The 17,147-nt window shown below is 49.2% G+C and overlaps 1 protein-coding gene across 1 annotated transcript in view; it reads right to left on the bottom strand.

The window, feature by feature from the left end:
- The window catches only part of CDON (cell adhesion associated, oncogene regulated), a 242,908-nt gene that overhangs the window by 153,974 nt on the left and 71,787 nt on the right, over positions 1-17,147 (bottom strand). The gene's annotated exons all lie outside the window — the stretch shown is intronic.

The following is a 17,147-nucleotide window of genomic DNA, read 5'->3' as shown; positions in this document are numbered from 1 at the left end:
TCTCGGGTCATCGGGTGAAAGGCATGGCTGCCCTAGGGAAACGGGTGGACCTGAGGCAGATTTTTGCTCAGGAAAAAAAGGTGCATTTTGTGCCTCTCACCTCACTCCTGCCTCTCTGAGTCTGATTTTGGGTACCCATATCCTTCTGCTCTGGAACACAAAGACCGGGAAGAGTCTGAATTCCTGTTTGAGGTCACATAGCAGGGTCTGAGGACAGAGGGGACGTCCTGGGAGGTCCTTCAAGAGCCCACAAAGCATCCCAAGGGAGTTCAAGATCCACCAAGAAGCCAAAGCTAAAGTGAGGGCACCTGAGGCCGTGTGCAAGCTGGACACCCTGGCAGTGCCCGTGCCTCCGCTGGAGTGACACTGCCGCTGCTCCCGAAGCAAGGGCAAGGTATCCAGGGGGAAGAGGCAGAGAAGGCAGGGAGGAACAGGGCCGCTTTGGGGCAGGTGACTCTGAGAAAAGGAAGAAAAGGACAAGTTTGGCCTAGTATTCACACAGAAAGGTGATTCCCACACCTGCGAGAATGGAAGGAAGCGGGACATCTCAGAAGAGAGCAGAGCCTCCTAGAAATATCCCCCAGCTCCTCAAGATTGACAGAGGGTTGCGGTTGGGGGGGGGGGTGTGCGCCAAAGTCACCGCAAAAGGCCCAGCTGGAAGCCAGCCAAGACAGTCGGTGCCCACCAGACCGTTCGGACTCCCCCTGCACTCTCTGGGTTGCTGGCAGGAAAGATTCTGTGGAAAGGACACGAGATTTCAAGTCCTGCCACCTACTGCCTGTACAACCTCTGTCAGGCTCGTGACTTCCCAGGGCTTCCATCCTCGCCTCTGCTGGGTGGAGCTAACACACTAACTTATCTCTCCGGGCTGCTAGACGGAGTAAATGCCACAGGGCACGTGGGAGCACTTGGCACATTGTAAAGTTCTGTGTCCAAGCTGTTGATTGCTGTTGTGACTCAGGCAGAGAGCGGCAGGCAGGCCTAGGGGCCAGGGAGAGGCTGCAGGCAAAGGTTCATGTGAGGAGACTCTGGTTTTTCTACTGACACTACACCCAGATTTTCCGATCTAAACAACCAGCTTCAGTTGTGATTTCCCATGTTGGAAAGTTTCTGGAAAATGATCCCTGATAGAAATGGGTTTGGGAATGGTCCACCTGGACACAGTGGACCTTACTTGGCTTGAAGCATTCCCCTTGGGAATGCCAGAACCAATTCGTGGCCTAGGGGGACAAAGGGTGCCGCTCTAACCAATGACCCTTGCTCCTGACCCTCTTCAGTGACCACAATCCCAGCCAGAACCCCCCACCCCCCACCCCCACCACCAGTCAGGAGCATGAGCCAGGCCTGGAAGCGGCCCTTAAATGACCCTCTAGACCCAAGTGAGGTTTATGGCACCAGCTCCCTTGGGAATCTAGGGATCTTACAAACTGAGATGAAACCAGATTCTCTTCCATTTTTGCTGTTGGGGAGAGTGAAATTTACCCCACTCATCCCAAGTTCAAAGCCTTACTTTGGTACCATGTTGCAAGGAATGTGGATGGAGGTGAGACAGAGACAGATAGGGAAAAGTAAGAAATGGCTCAACCCTTGGTGCTCAGTTTACCCAGTAACTGCCAAGTGTAGGGAGGGACTGGCTCAGGGAATCCTGTTCCCCAAACCCAGGACCAAGGCAGGACCACTGGAGGAGCAAGGAGCTGTCAGCCCCTCGCAGGCGGCACACCAGCTGGGCATGCGGGGGAAAAGGCAGACCGAGGCTGGGCCCAGGAGCTCCACCATCCCTGGTTCCGGGGGAGGACAGCAGGAGGCCTGCTCGGCAGAACACCACCCACCACCTCCGCAGCTGGCTGCCTTTTCTGTATCTGGTTTCACTCTCTCCACACTTACTTGCTACACCAGCAGAAGAGGCAGCTTCAGTGGCAGAAGGCTGGGTGTGTGTGGTGGGGGTAGGGGATGATGGGGGCAGAGGTGGGTGGTGGAGTGATGGGGTAGAAGGAGGACCCAGACAATCCCAGTTGCTTCTCCAAACGCTATCAGAAAAGTTCAGAGCTAATAAGAGCTATAGAAGACTGGAGCCCAGAGGAGGGCCCAGTGCCTGCCTGCACCCTGTCTTCGCAATTCCCTAGGGTGTTTGAGAGAAGCAGAGGCAAACGGTCCGTTACAGAAGAGCTTTAACCTGAGAAGGGTGAACCTGATCTCCCTTCCCTACTCCATAGCCCCAGCTGGGACCCCAGCCCAAGCACCGTGGAAAGTGTGGGCAGAATACGGAGCCCCAAAATCTGCCCCAAAGACTTTGGGGTATGGTGTTTCATGGCCTCAGGGTAGGGACATAGTGCCGGCAGCCACTGTTTTTCTGTTTGCCAAGGAGCTTTCTCCCTGGGGATTCACAGGGCCTTCCTGCCACCCCATCTGGCTGGTACAGGAACCAGATCACCACCCCTGGCTGCCAGCCAGCCCGTGTCGGGGGAGCCAGGGCTCTCTCAGAGACTCACAGACGTGGTGCTGGGGCCGTAGGGCAGGAAGAGGGAGGCAGAGGCCTCTGGGGAGTCCCTGGCCACCCAGCTGGGAAGTCCTGACCCTGAAATTCAGCCAGTCCCTACCTCTGGACTGTGGCTGAGGGTGGCCAGGGAGTCAGGAGGGTCTCTTGTTTTGCCTTCCTCCTCTCTCTCTCTCCTGAAGATAGGGAATATACAACCAATCTAATACCTGGAAGACTGAGGACAGGAGACTAGGAGGCAGTGGACTTCAGTCTTGGTAAGATGTGATCACCCACTGGAAAGGCCAAGCCTAACTAAGGGGGGACATGCTCTTTGACAGGGTGGGAATGGGACTGAGAACCCACTGTCTCCTCCTCATACCACTGCCCGCCTTTCATCCACTTTCTCTCTGGGACCCCCGAGACCCCGTAGCCAGGAACCCCCCCCCAGCCCCAAGAAGGGAAGGAGGGCCCACTGCCCTGCGGGGTAATGAGCAGCTCCACCCTGCTTGGGAGGAGGGTCAGTGAGAGAGCCGCCAGCACATCAGACAAGGCAGGGCCTGTGTCCCGGAAGGCAGCTCTCTACAGCCAGCAGCACCCATAGAATGGGACCATGCCAAATGGCCCCCAAGACCAGTTCTCATCTCACGCTATGTAGCCCCCACCAAAACGACTGTAGCCTGCACTTGTCTCTCCGCTCACCCTTCCCTGCACTGTGCTGAGTAAACAAACACAGCACTCAGGCAGCCCTCTGCTGGCAAACACGTCTGACTTAGCAACCGCTCCTAGAATAAATAAACACCACAGGCTTACACACACACTCAGACACACTTGCTTGTGCTCTTTCCTGGAAGTGGGGACTGCTCCCTGGCCCACGTGCAGCTCCCGCCGGGCCCCAGCCTCCCACAGGCTACATCAGAGTAGTGCCTGAGACTGTCACCTTTTGCCCGGGTGTGGGGACGAGCTGGGCCCTCAGGTGCACAGAGACCTGGACCCAGGCTTGGGGCTTCCTCAGGCAGCCCACCAGTCCCAGGGCGGGTGGGGGGTGCTCTGTCAAGAGCCACTCACCCTGAGGGGACCACTGGAATGAGACTCTAGACACTTGGAACATTACAGAAGTAAAAAAAACCTTTGACACGATCACCGGCTCAACCAGCAAAACCTCAGGCAAGAAGGGGGTGACCCGAATCCTAAGGATAGGCCTCACAGAGCCTCACAGATCAGAACTCGGGCCCGAACCCTATCCACTGCCCCACAGAGGCCCCTTCCCCCATCCTCTGGATTCTTTTGACAGTTGTGTCCCTTCGGGGCCGGGATAGCTTAAGGGGGGAAACACCACCCAGATGGCAGATTCAGAGATGACAATTGGGCGGTCAACCTCCTGCTTAGTCCTGGAAGGACCTTCTCAGCAAGGCCCTGCTGGCCTTTACCCTTCCCTGGGAGCTTCCCAGGAGGTGTCCTTGCCCTCTCCTTGGGAAGGGTGGCGTCTCAAGACTGCCAGCCCTACAGTAAGTGCCAGGTATCCCCATCAAGAAGTCAGATGAAAATGTCAGTTACCTGGAGGCCTGTATTAAATCTAGGGGAACAACATAGGAAAAATCACTTAGGCCAAAGAGACCGGAAGTTACCCCCAGGAATTTGTGTTTAATCCATAAGAAAATGCAGGCGCACTGAGGCAGGGGTGGTGGTAGCGTCCATTCCTGCCTTGAGAGACAGCTACAGACCAAGACAGGCCTGGCGTCTGGCAGAGTGACACAGCAGAGGCACGTAAGCTTGAGCTTCGGGCAGATCTGGTTGCAGATCTCAGCTTTTCTCTTATTAGCTGTGGAGGACTGGGCAATGTACCTCATTTCTTTTGTCTGTAAAATGGGGGAAATTCCCCTCTTTCATGATTGCTGTAAAGATTAATAAGGTGCCATATATAAAGACTCCAGCATAGCACTCTTGCCTTCAACAGTGACTGACAGAGATGGCACGATTTAAAATCTCACCCTTTGTTAAAGCTGGAAAAAACATATTTACTGAGTTGAAACAGAACATGTGAGAAAGTGCATTATAGTAAAAAAAGACCTACAAAATTGAGGCATTATCATTTAAAAGTTTCACTGTTCAGATTAATCTGCACTTTGTATATTTCTAAAGCCCAAGCCTTATTCAATGACTGCATATTGTTACTATAATAATTGTAGTCAGGTATAATAATTGTTCACTAAAATAGCAATAAAAGTTGAATGAAAAATATTCATCTTGTCAGTCAAGAGGGTATTGTTAATATAATAATTGTAGTCAGGTACAAGAATTGCTCAATAAAATAGCAATAAAAGCTAAATGCAAAATATTCATCCTGTCAGGCAAGAGTATATTTCTTTTATTTGCACTGTCACAGTGAGAAACTAATGGTGGCCAAGAAGAAAGCACATAAAGAATTTGCAATCGCAAAAATATGGAGCTGGGGACTGGGCACAGTGGCTCATGTCTGTAATCCCAGCACTTTGGGAGGCCAAGGTGGGCAGATTGCTTGAGCTCAGAAGTTTGAGACCAGCCTGGGCAACATAGTGAGATCCTATCTCTGAAAAAAAAAGGAGTCAACTTAAATGCCCATCAACCAACAAGTGAATAAAGAAAACGTGGTAGGCCAGGCCCACACAGTGGCTCACGACTATAATCCCAGCTCTTTGGGAGGTCGAGGTGGCAGATCACCTGAGGTCAGGAGTTCAAGACCACCCTGACCAACATGGTGAAACCCCGTCTCTACTAAAAATACAAAATTAGCTGGTTGTGGTGGCACATGCCTGTAATCCCAGCTACTTGGGAGGCTGAAGCAGGAGAATCTCTTGAACCCGTGAGGTGGAGGAGGAGGGTGCAGTGAGCCGAGATCACACCATTGCACTCCAGCCTGGGTAATAAGAGCAAAACTCCATCTCAAAAAAAAAAAAAAGAAAGAAAAAGAAAATGGACTACTATGGACTAATAGTACCACGGACTACTACTCAACCATAAAACGGAACAGAATAATGGCCTTTGCATCAACTTGGATGGAGCTGGAGATCATTATTCTAAGAGAAGTAACTCAGGGATGGAAAATAAAACCATATGTTCTCACTTATAAGTGAGAGCTAAGCTATGGGGATGCAAAGGCATAGGAATGGCAGAAGGAACTTTGGAGACTCGCAGGGAAGCGTGGGAAGAGGGTGAGGGATGAAAGGGTACACACTGGGTACCGCGTGCACCCTGCTCGGGTGGCAGATGCAGCAAACTCTCAGAAATTACCAAAAACTACCTGTACCCTCAAAACTATTAAAATATACACTTTTCAAAAGAAAACAAAATATTGGGGAATAAAACAAAGTCATCTTTGTATACAAAGACAACGAAGAAGAAAGCCCATAAAACCGGCTGGTGGCTGCAGAGGCACACAGGTGTGCCCTCTCAGGTTGCAGGTGTGGGGGTGAGGACTCTGAGGAGGCAGTCTCGCCTGGACTCCCGGAGACCCGCATAGCCCTCCCTGGGAGACACGTGTCCTTCACCTCTCTGTCTTCTCTGGCTCTCTGACCCCGAGCTGCCGTCCGTGTGAGCGGACACGGCACTCAGGGCCAGGAGACTCAGAGCAAGGCCAGGAGGGCACCGGGGCAGGAGACTGGCAGGCTGAGAGTCCCAGGGCTACACGGGAAGTGGTCAGCTCAGCGCCAAGGCCGTGGACCAGGGCTGTTCCTCAGAACTAAAGGCTCGCAACCAACTACTGGCTAGACAGGCTGGGAAATCAGGCAGCACAGAGTGCTGCTGACTGAGAGTCTGCGTGGGCAGGAAGCTGAACTCACAGCCAGTAGACAGGACATTGGGCGGCAAATCTAGGAAGGGTCTGGGCAGCAACTATGGGACCCTAGTGGCAAGAAAAGACTTTGATACGGGACCAAAGACTGGCTGAAGAGGTAATGCCTAAATTTTGTTCGCCAAGTGCAGGCCTCAAGGCCTGAATTGATAGGTACAGGGAAGCACTAAATGGCCTGGGGTGTGACAGACTGTGTGCAAGACAGTTCCTTAGAGTAGACGCAGAACTCGCCATCCTGGAACTACCCGTGTGACTGACTGCAAATAGCAGCATGAATCCTGGGGAAGAACATGGTTCGTGGCTCTTCTGTGCCACTTACCAGCTTGGGAGAGTTACCTAGCCTCTGTCAGTCTCAGTCTTCTCATCTTTAAATAGGGATAATGACACCTACCTCATCTGGTAGTGGTGATTGTGTGAACTCAGTGATGTAAGGGATGTTGAAACGCTTTAGCACTTGGCCTGGCCCTGCTGAAAGTGCTCCATAAAAGCTGGGCATGATTACCAATTAAACATTTATTGAGACCACCCTGGCCAACAGGGAAACCCCGCCTCTCCTAAAATATATATAAAAATTAGCCAGGCATGGTAGTGGGCACCTGTAGTCCCAGCTACTCAGGAGGCTGAGAGAGGAGAATCACTTGAACCCAGGAGGTGAAGGTTGCAGTGAGCCAAGATCGTGCCACTGCGCTCCAGCCTGGGATAATGAAACGAAACTCTGTCTCAAAAACAGCAGCAACAACAACAACGACAAAAAGTTTATTGAGTGTAGGCCAGGCACGGTGGCTCATGCCTATAATCCCAACACTTTGGGAGGCCGAGGTGGCTGGATCAATTGAGGTCAGGACAAGACCAGCCTGGCCAACATGGTGAAATCCTGTCTCTACTAAAAATACAAAAATTAGCCAGGTACACTGGTATGCACCTGTAATCCCAGCTACTCAGGAGACTGAGGCAGGAGAATCACTGGAATCCAGGAGGCAGGGTTGCAGTGAGCTGAGATTATACCATTGCACTCCAGCCTGGGCAACAGAGCGAGACTCTGTCTCAGGAAAAAAAAAAAAAGTAAGTTGATTGAGTGCCTATTATATGCCAGTCCCTATACTTTGTATAAGACATACAAAGATGAAAAGGTGTAGATACTGCTTTCAACAGGTCTAGGCTTCCAGGGGTGGGCAGAGGCTCCTACTTAAAATAAGCAATCACAGCCCAGCCTGCTCATTAGCAGTGGAGGCAGGTACAGAATGCAGAAGAGGGAGGTGGGGCAAACAGCATTCGAATTTGACTTGAGAAATCAGGGAAGGCCTCCAGGAGGAGACAGGGCATGAACTGAGCCTGGAAAGCTGAATAGGAGGTTTTCTGGTGGACAAGTGGAGACAGAGCAGTGTAGGTAGAAGAAGGAGCAAGAAATCGAGTCACAACAAAGCCTGCTGTGTTCTGGGAGTTTGGACAATGAACTGCAGTGCTGCTGTGGCTTAAAGAGGAGAGCCTGGCAGGGGAAATGAAGCTGGGCTGACAGATGGGACCAGAGCATAAAGGATTTTTTTATGCTATGTTAAAGAATTTAGATTTTACCCTGAGTGATGAGAAGCCGCTAAAGCATTTTAAGTAAGGGAGTGATGGACAAGATTTATTGTATAAAAAGACCACTCTTGCTGCTATGGGTAGTATGGATCAGCTATGGTCAGGACTGGCTGAAGGGAAACCAGCTGGGAGACTAGCAAGAAGTGAGAGACTGATCGAAGGAAGCCAAAGTGGGGCTAGAGGCCAGGCACGGTGACTCACGCCTGTAATCCCAGCACTTTGGGAGGCCAACGCGGGCAGATCACAAGGTCAGGAGTTCGAGACCAGCCTGGCCAACATGGTGAAACCCCATCTCTACTAAAAATACAAAACTTAGCGAAGCGAGGTGGCGGGCGCCTGTAATCCCAGCTACTCGGGAGGCAGAGGCAGGACAATCGCTTGAACTTGGGAATCGGAGGTTGCAGTGAGCCAAGATCTCACCATTGCACTCCAGCCTGGTGACAGAGCAAGACTCCGTCTCAAAAAAAAAAAAAAAAAAGCCCGAGGGAGGCGGGCTAGAGGTGAGCAGATGGATGCTTAAGCAGGAAACCTGGCAAGACAGACTGGGTGTTAAGAATGAGGCAGAGGCCTGGGAAATGTTGACATCTTTCTCCAGGATGGGGTCTTCAGAAATGTGACCAGACTCAGAGGGAAGCGACAGTCCTGCTTTGGTCTCAGAGAACTGCAGGTGGAGCTCAGAACAAAGTCCTTGGCTGGGCATGCAGATCTGGGGTCATGGGCATGAGGGTGTAGCTTAGCTGCAAGTGGGGAGTGTGCAGAGGGAGGAGGGAAGACAGCACTGGATAGCCGCAGATGGCCATGGGAAATCCCAGCCAACGTGCACGCATCTACTGAAGGAAAGAGGACCCACAAAGGAGACTGAAAAGAATCTTACAAAGGTGTAGGAAGAGATCCAGGAAAGAGCAGTGTCACACAGCATGAAGGGGCAAAGCATGTCAGGATTGCGGGTAAGGTCAATGATGTCAAATACTGCTGATAAGTCCCGTACGGAAAAGACTGAAATGCGACTACAGGTGGTCTCTGATGACTTCACAGAGGGCATTTCTTTCTATTTCTTTCTTTCTTTCCTTCTTTCTTTTCTTTTCTTTTTTTTTTTTTTTTTTTTTTTTTTTGAGATGGAGTCTCACTCTGTCACCCAGGCTGGAGTGCGACGGCGCAATCTCAGCTCACTGCAACCTCCACCTCCCGGGTTCAAGTGACTCTCCCACCTCAGCCTCCCGAGAAGCTGGGATTACAGGCACTTGCCATCCTGCCCAGTTAATTTTTGTATTTTTGTAGAGACGGGTTTTCACCATGTTGGCCAGGCTGGTCTTCGACTCCTGACCTCAGGTGATCCGTCCAACTCGGCCTCGCAAAGTGCTGGGATTACAGGCATGAGCCACCACGCCTGACCCACAGAGGGCATTTCTGTGACGACAGTGCATACCAGACTACAATGAGTTGTGGAGTCAGTGTGACATGAAGGGAGAGAACACAGAGGACACTTGTGAGAGGCTTGACTAAAAGAGAAGACATGAGGGGTCCTAGAGACTTCAGGTGGAAGGAAGGTTTAACTCGGTTTTTTAGTATAGGAAATACTTGAATGAGTTTCTATGCTAAGGAGAGGTGGAGCTTAAAGATTCAGAAAAAACTCAGGACAAAAGAGAGGATCTTAGAGCAAGGTCCCAGAGGACACAGGAAAAAATGGGATCCCAATGACATGACGCTCTTCCTGAAACATTCTTAGCTCACATCAGCAGAAACAGACTCTGAGACTCTGAGGTTCTCATGCGGGAGGATTACTGGGGAGGGATCTTAGGAACCAGCCCTGAGAGGGAGCCCTCATGGAAAAGGAGGCTGAGGCGTGGAGGTTTGCAGAGCATCACAGGCAATGGAGGAAATTCTTTCCTGAGGGACTCCTTTTTCTTTTCAAAATGAGAAATTGTTGAAAAAGAGTGCTTGAGATCTCCCAAAGAGTGGAAAAGGCCTGGAATGACAGTAGGAATCACAAGCTGGGATTAGTGTGTACCCTGGAGGGTACAACAAAGATCAGATGCTGTAAATCTGTGGTGTTACTATCTTCTGGGCTGAGTGATTTTTCCCCAGTCAGGCTCTGTGTCCCAGAAGTATAAGCAGAAGAGGAGGCTGAGGGTGAGGTTAACCTAAGGCTTCTTTCTGGGCTTCTGGCCTACTCTCTGCTCCTGCTGGGCGCCTGTCTCCAGCTGGGACTAGGGGAAGAGCCTGCAGGTCGTGCTTCTACTTGAAGCTTCCTTCTCTCTCTCAGGGTTGCTATTTATTGTGTCTTGGCCAGTGCACCAATCCAAAAGTTGAAAAAAAACAGAGTACACATCAAACCATTCCCAGAATCAAACTCTAGGATGATTTAGAGATCAGTGAGTCAGATACATGTGGATTACATTTTCCTCTGACTGCATACTTGGTTAGAAAATCCTAGCCTGGGACTTGGAAGTCATGGGTCCTGTTTGGGACACCCAAGTTGCTATAAAGGGGTAAAATGTGTGATCAGTTCCAGTCCCTGGATCATCAGGCAAGGTCTGAAAACCTTTTTTTGAGATGGGATAAATTCCCAGGACTACAGACCACTGGACCAAACTTCTAGGAGACAAGACTTGTGGACCCTGGTAAGAACCCAAGCCAAACCTTTCATGGGGCCAGCCCAGGGAGAAACTGGCCCTGCTTGGCTGGCTTCTGCTACCATCACTCATCCTTTCTAAGTGAGAGCAGGCTGGAGGCCACAAAACAAAGGCCAAAATGCACTCAAGGACAGTAAGCTCAAGGTAAGTTTGGATAACTTCTTTAGGTCAAAAAAGAGGAACCCCAGGTTAGAAGGCAGGTATTTTTCTGGAATAAATGAGTTTGAAAATATGAAAGTATAGAGAAGAAAAGAGCAACATTTTGTCAGGGACAGAAAAAAAAGAGTCAAAAGAGCCCAGTCTTCACTCTGGTTCTGTGATTTTAAAGAAGTCACTATCCCCCTGAGGTTTCGGCACCCTCTGCTGAAAATGTAAAGGTTTGGATTCGATGATGACTCATCTTTTATTTCTGATCTTACTTATCTAGTTTTATGTCCTTTATGCTCAATTTAAGCTCTTCCATGCTCTGCCTCTCCCATATCCATTTTTCTTCTTCCCAAAGGGCATGAAAGTATTTGGTGAGCTAAAAGATGTTGGCCTTCTCTTCCTGTTTCTTGCTCAAACTCCAGTTGGCTCTCCAAGCTGTCATTAAACCATCCATCGATTCATTCATTCATTCATTGATATCAGTTTCCCTCCACCACTCTAACTGGAGCTGAGCAATTAGACACATGGTAATCTTGTGCATAAGAAGATAAGAAGTCTACCAGGGACCCCAGGGGCCAAATAATTGGGCAAAAATTAGGCAAGGGGTGGGCCCACTCGGACCCCATACTTCTTCCTCATCAGTCAGCAAAGGGAGAGGTCTCTTTTTCCAGCCCTCTCTTCCTCTGCTCATACCTTGGTGAAAGGAAAGAATGACCCACAACGTGACCCCATGCCGAGGACGGAGAGGGCAGAGAGATAGGCAAGGGTGATGAGGCTTTGTGTCAGGTGGCAGTAGCTGGCAGCTCTCCGTGCCTTGATCTCAAGGCCATATTCTCTCAAAGGAATGATGGGAGGAGAGCCAGGAAGAGATCCTTGAAATGGAACGCTGGAGTGCTCGGGATGGACCGAGCTCCACAACAGCTGTCCTGCAGATGGGGAAGAGCATTTGAATCTTGAGTTTATATTTCTAGAAAAACTCCCCCTCCCACTCTCCCTTGCTGTATTATGGAGTTTTTGTGAGGTTTAGAAAAATAAACAGAATCTAACCATAACTGTCTGAAAGTGCTAAATTACCAAGAAAGACATAACAGATTAGCAGTGCAAACTGAGCCTGGGTGGGAGACGGCCAGCACACGGGGGATCCGAGAACAACCCATAGGGTGGTGGTTTCTCTGCTCCCCTTCCTCCCTGAGGATGAGCTGTCTTCGCACACTGCAGCCTCTCTGGTGGCTCTGAAGGCCGAGCTGCATTGTCCAGAGAGTCTGAGGTGTAGAAATGGGGTACCATGTCCACTTTCAAACCAGCAACACCCCAGACTTGAAAAGATATAACTCATGCCATCAAGTCCATCTCTGACTCTCAGGTAGGACTGCTCCTATCACCCTGGTTGGAAGTGAAACTCTTTTCTGTTTCTAGAGACAACCTTCTCAGTTGAACCTGGAGGGCATTACGTTAAGTGAAACAAGCAGGCATAGAGAGATAAAGACTGCATGATCTCACTTATATGTGGAGTGTAAGAAAGTCCAACTCACAGAAACAGAGTGAAATGGTGGATCCCAGAGGCTGTTGGGTTGGGGGATTGAGGAGATATTGATCAAAGAACACAAAACTTCAGTTAGACAGGAGGAATATGTTCAGGAGACCTATTGTACATCAGGGCAACTACAGTTCATAACAACATATCTTATATTTTAAAATTGCTCAGAGAGTAGATTTTATATGTTCTTACCACCATTAAATAAGGATGTGAAATAATACATATGTTCAATAGTTTGAATTAGCCATGCTGACCTGTATACATATATCAAAACATGATGTTATATGCCATAAATAGGCACAATTTTTACTTGTCAATTTCTTTAAAAAAATAAGCTTTTAAAAAAGAAACAACCTTCTTTATCTTTTCCCCAGGAATCTGGGAGGGTGTTTAGGCAGGTAATGATTCAAAACTCCCAGAATGTTGGAATCAAAAGGATCTTAGAACACAGCCCTCATCCTTCACTTTACAAATAAATGAACTGAGGCTTACAGAGAAGAGGCAACTTGCCCAAGATCCCCCCAGCTGGTGAGAGGCAGAGCTGGGACTGGAACCCGGGTCTCCTGAATCCCCGCAGATGCACATTCTGTAGCAGCTACTTCCAGGCCTTCCATCCAATCGCCCAGTTCCCCTTTCCTCATTATTTTTCACTGGGTTGCGTCCAGTGAATTTATATCCTTTTGGCCAATCTGCAACTATAGCTTCTATGATTTTGAAGTTCTCGTATCTTAACCTTAAGGTCTCCTCAGTTAAAATCAGTAGCTTACCTTTCTTGAGCCCCTGCTATTTGTCAGCCACCAGGAACTCAAAGGTGAAAAAGGCACAGTGCCTGTCTTTAAAGACTGACGGCCAGGAGCAGTGGCTCACGTCTGTAATCCCAGCACTTTGGGAGGCCGAGGTGGGCAGATCACCTGAGGTCAGGAGTTCAAGACCAGCCTGGCCAACATGGTGAAACTCCGTCTCTACTAATAATACAAAAATTAGCCGGGCCTGGGGATGCATACCTGTAATCCCAGCTACTCGGGAGGCTGAGGCAGGAGAATCGCTTAACTCGGGAGGCAGAGGTTGCAGTGAGCAGAGATTGTACCATTGCACTATAACCTGGGTGACAAAGCAAGACTCTGTCTCAAAAAAAAAAAAAAGATTGACATGAAGCCAGAGGGGAACTCTGGAGTCCTTTCTGACCAACAACCTGAACTCCTCCTGCTGACTCTACCTATTGCCCCACTACATCTTCAGGATGTGTGCAGAATGGGTTAGGAAGTACAAGTTACCAAGTTAAGCTACAGTCTGTAAGGCACTGTTCTGGGTTCTGTGAAAGACCAGCTTCTAGTTTACTAACAGATGCGGGACAGATAACCGGGATTTGAATTATAGCTCCACAATTTACTAGCAATGAGACCACAGGCAAATTATCTAATCTTTCTGGGCCTCAGCTTCTTCTGAAATAAGGATAGTGAAGCCCACCTTACAAGGCTGTTATGAAATTCAAACAAAATATGTGAACTCCCTAGTTCCATGCCTAGTGCACAAGAGACCTCAAAAATGCTACTTTCTTTCCTTTCTCTTGAATTCTGGTCTTATGTGACTGTGTGTTACCCAGAGCATGATGATCGCTGAAGATTTCAATGTGTATTGGTCTGTTCTCACACTGCTAATAAAGACATACCTGACAGTGGGTAATTTATAAAAGAAAGTGGTTTAATTGACTCACAGTTCCACATGGCTGGGGAGGCCTCGCAATCATGGAGGAAGGCAAATGACAAGCAAAGTCACATCTTACACGGCGGCAGTCAAGAGAGCTTGTGTAGGGGAACTCCCCTTTATAAAACCGTCAGATCTTATGAGATTTATTCACTATCGTGAGAACAACACAGGAAAGATATGTCCCCATGATTCAGTTACCTCCCACCAGGATCCGCCCATGATACGTGGGAATTATAGGAGCTACAATTCAAGATGAGATTTGGGTGGGGACACAGTCAAACCATATCACAATGCTTTGTGGAGAGAGTGTTTCACTGCTATTCTCTTCCAAGCACAGCAAACGGGACTGGCTGGCCATCCTCTCCTTTGTAAGTATGACTTCCCACTTCAAGTCTGCCTGGTGTAGACCCCGATCTTTGCTCAGCATGACACCCCTTCCTTCAGGCTAAACTCTCTCCCTTGGCATCCACCACTGGAAAAGGATGAGCTGCCCTAACCTGAGCCACACTCTATCTCTTTTGAAGAAAGAAAAGTGAGGGGAAGCCATGGGGAGATGCATTCCTCCTTGATGCATCATAAAAGACATACAGATTTAATGTCAGAAGACAGGCTGGAAACCCAGCCCTTCCTCCACATCTGTGTCATCCTAGCCCCACTGACCCTCAGTTTCCTGATCTGTGAGAAGGGAACACAAAAGCTGCTTCAGTTAGTTACTGTGAAGATTAAATTTGAAAAGACATACGAATAGTCATAACGAAGAGGAAAATATTAACCCTACGTTGATACCACTATATTATTGTTGTCTCTTCTCCTGTTCCCCTGACACATCTCAAGTGAGAGCAGGCCAGGCCAAATCTGCAGAAATCCAGTTCTATTCTTGCTAAGCAGCAGTCCTACCTGATGCTTTCCAGTTGGTAAGGGCAGGGCCCTCCTCTCTCCACCTGAGCTGTGGGAGGCAGGAGGCGAAAGGCCAGTCCCAGAACGGGAGCCATGGAGCTGTCTCCTTCTCAATCTGTCTCTGGGGGAGTGCTCTTGGCAAGGAGCAACCGTTCCAAAGGCAAATGTCCAAGGTGAAATCCATCACAGGGGCCCTGGACTGGGATAAGACAGAAGAAAGTAAATCAAGCCTCCTTGAGATAAGAAGACATAGCCTGGAACATTTGAAAAATGCAACTCTACCAGCTGCCCACTTTTGCGAAGTTTTAAGGCAGAGGACTGTGCTAGGTAAGAAGGAACTGAGACCCCATCCCCCCGATGTGGGGCTTCTCTCTTCTCTCTCCCTCTTACCGCAAGTCCCAGCCAGAGAGGAGCAAAAGGCATTTTTAATGAATCTCTATCAGCAAAGAAACAGGGAAACACAGAGGCTGTCCATTTGGTATCAGAGATTAAGGACAAGGGTTCTAGGGTCAGGCAGTCTGGGTTCTAATCCTGACTTTTACACTATACGTGTAGTCTTAAACAATCTACTTAATCTCTATGAAGCACAGTTTCCAATAGGGATAATACTATGCTACCTGATATAACTGTTTTGAAGACTAAATACAGGATAATTTTTATGGAGCATTTACTGCAGTGGCGCGCAGAAAGTGTGTAATCAATAGTGTTATGACTATTTATAAGATCTGTAAGAGATCGGGGAGGCCAATACCTCTCTAACTTCCTTTATATCCCATTTGTGTAGTCATTTCTTTAAAATTCTCTGAATGGTATTCCCCAAAAACAAATCTTGTAGCATCAGTCTTGTGTGTTGACTGCTATTGAACAGTGGACATTTTTCTTGCCGTTATGTCCCATTTGTAACTTATGACCATACCTGTCCCAATCACCACCTCTCCAAAAATGTGTATGTTTAAGTGTATGTCTGACTGGCTGAGACTGGAACATCTACAAAGGGGCGTTTTGACCACACTCAGGTCAGGAAGGGAAGAAAATTGTTAACAGACACCTGGAGTCTGAAGATAGAGATGTGGGGAGGCAAGGGAATAATGTCTTAGGCAGGAGGTCCCTTGGTCAGAGGGGAGGACTCTGCATCTGAAAGAAGACTTTTGTATCCCTCAAAGTCCCCCTAACCTTATCTTCATCTTTCCCTCTCTTCATTATCAATAAGCCACACATGTTTTCCATGTGCCCGGGCTTGGCATGTGATAGGAAATGTTTATATCTTGGTCCCCAATCTAAAGCTATCAACAGGACGGGCGCGGTGGCTCACGCCTATAATCCCAGCACTTTGGGAGGCTGAGGCAGGTGGATCACCTGAGGTCAGGAGTTCAAGACCAGCCTGGCCAACATGGCAAAACCCTGTCTTTACTAAAAATACAAAAATTAGCCTGGCATGGTGGTGTGCACCTGTAATCCCAGCTACTCGAGAGGTTGGGGCAGGAGAATCCCCTGAACCTGGGAGGCGGAGGCTGCAGTGAGCAGAGATTGCACCGCTGCACTCCAGCCTGGATGACAAAGCAAGACTCCGTCTCAAAAACAAAACAAAACAAAAAATAAATAAAAATAAAGCTAGCAACAGTCTAATCAGAGAGGGAACCCAGAAACCTGGGATGTCTCAGGGAGTCTGGGAACCTGGCCTTCTTGGCATGGAACCCACGGTAGAGGGGAGATGGATTCATGGCAGGGAAAGGGAAGCAAAAACTCAAGGGCCCTGGAAGGGAGGCACAAACCTGTGGCTGCGGCGGCACAGTCAGCAGAGAAAGCTTGCCGGCTTCCTGAGCAAGGATATTGCATGATGAACGTGTGAACATGGTGTGTGGGGTGGGTGGGCCGGACCAGAAGCCCTTGCGAGAGAATGAAGGAGTGCGAGACCCAGGTTTGACCTTGGCTCAGCCACGCACCAGCTGTGTGAGTGACACTGGGCAAGTCGCTTAACCTCTCTTGGTTTCTCACTTGGAATCATAAAGCCTGACTTCCAGGTTTGCCATGAAGCTGCGAGGTGACATATGGAAGGTTGCTTTGTGCAAATGTATGGGTTCTAGTGGCTGGAGTGGTGTGCTGGGGAGATGAGCACTGCAGGAAGGGAGGCCACCTGGGGACAAGTGGGGCTGTATGGCCAGGTAGGCTGGTGGCGACAAGGGCAGCATGGAGTGGGGGAAGCACTTGAACCTTCTTCCACTGTGTGGCTCTCCTCCTGCTGCCCACGGGTTCTAGGAGCTGCATAGAAAGAGTCCCATAGACTTAAACCCTCTCTCGGCTTAAAACCCACAGTAAGAGGCAAACAGCTGAGAAGATCAGGGA

The sequence above is a fragment of the Papio anubis genome, chromosome 12 (genome assembly GCF_008728515.1).
Source record: "Papio anubis isolate 15944 chromosome 12, Panubis1.0, whole genome shotgun sequence".
Lineage (NCBI taxonomy): Eukaryota > Metazoa > Chordata > Mammalia > Primates > Cercopithecidae > Papio > Papio anubis.
The sequence above is the reverse complement of the archived record's forward strand: the minus strand, read 5'-3'. Positions and strand labels throughout refer to the sequence as shown.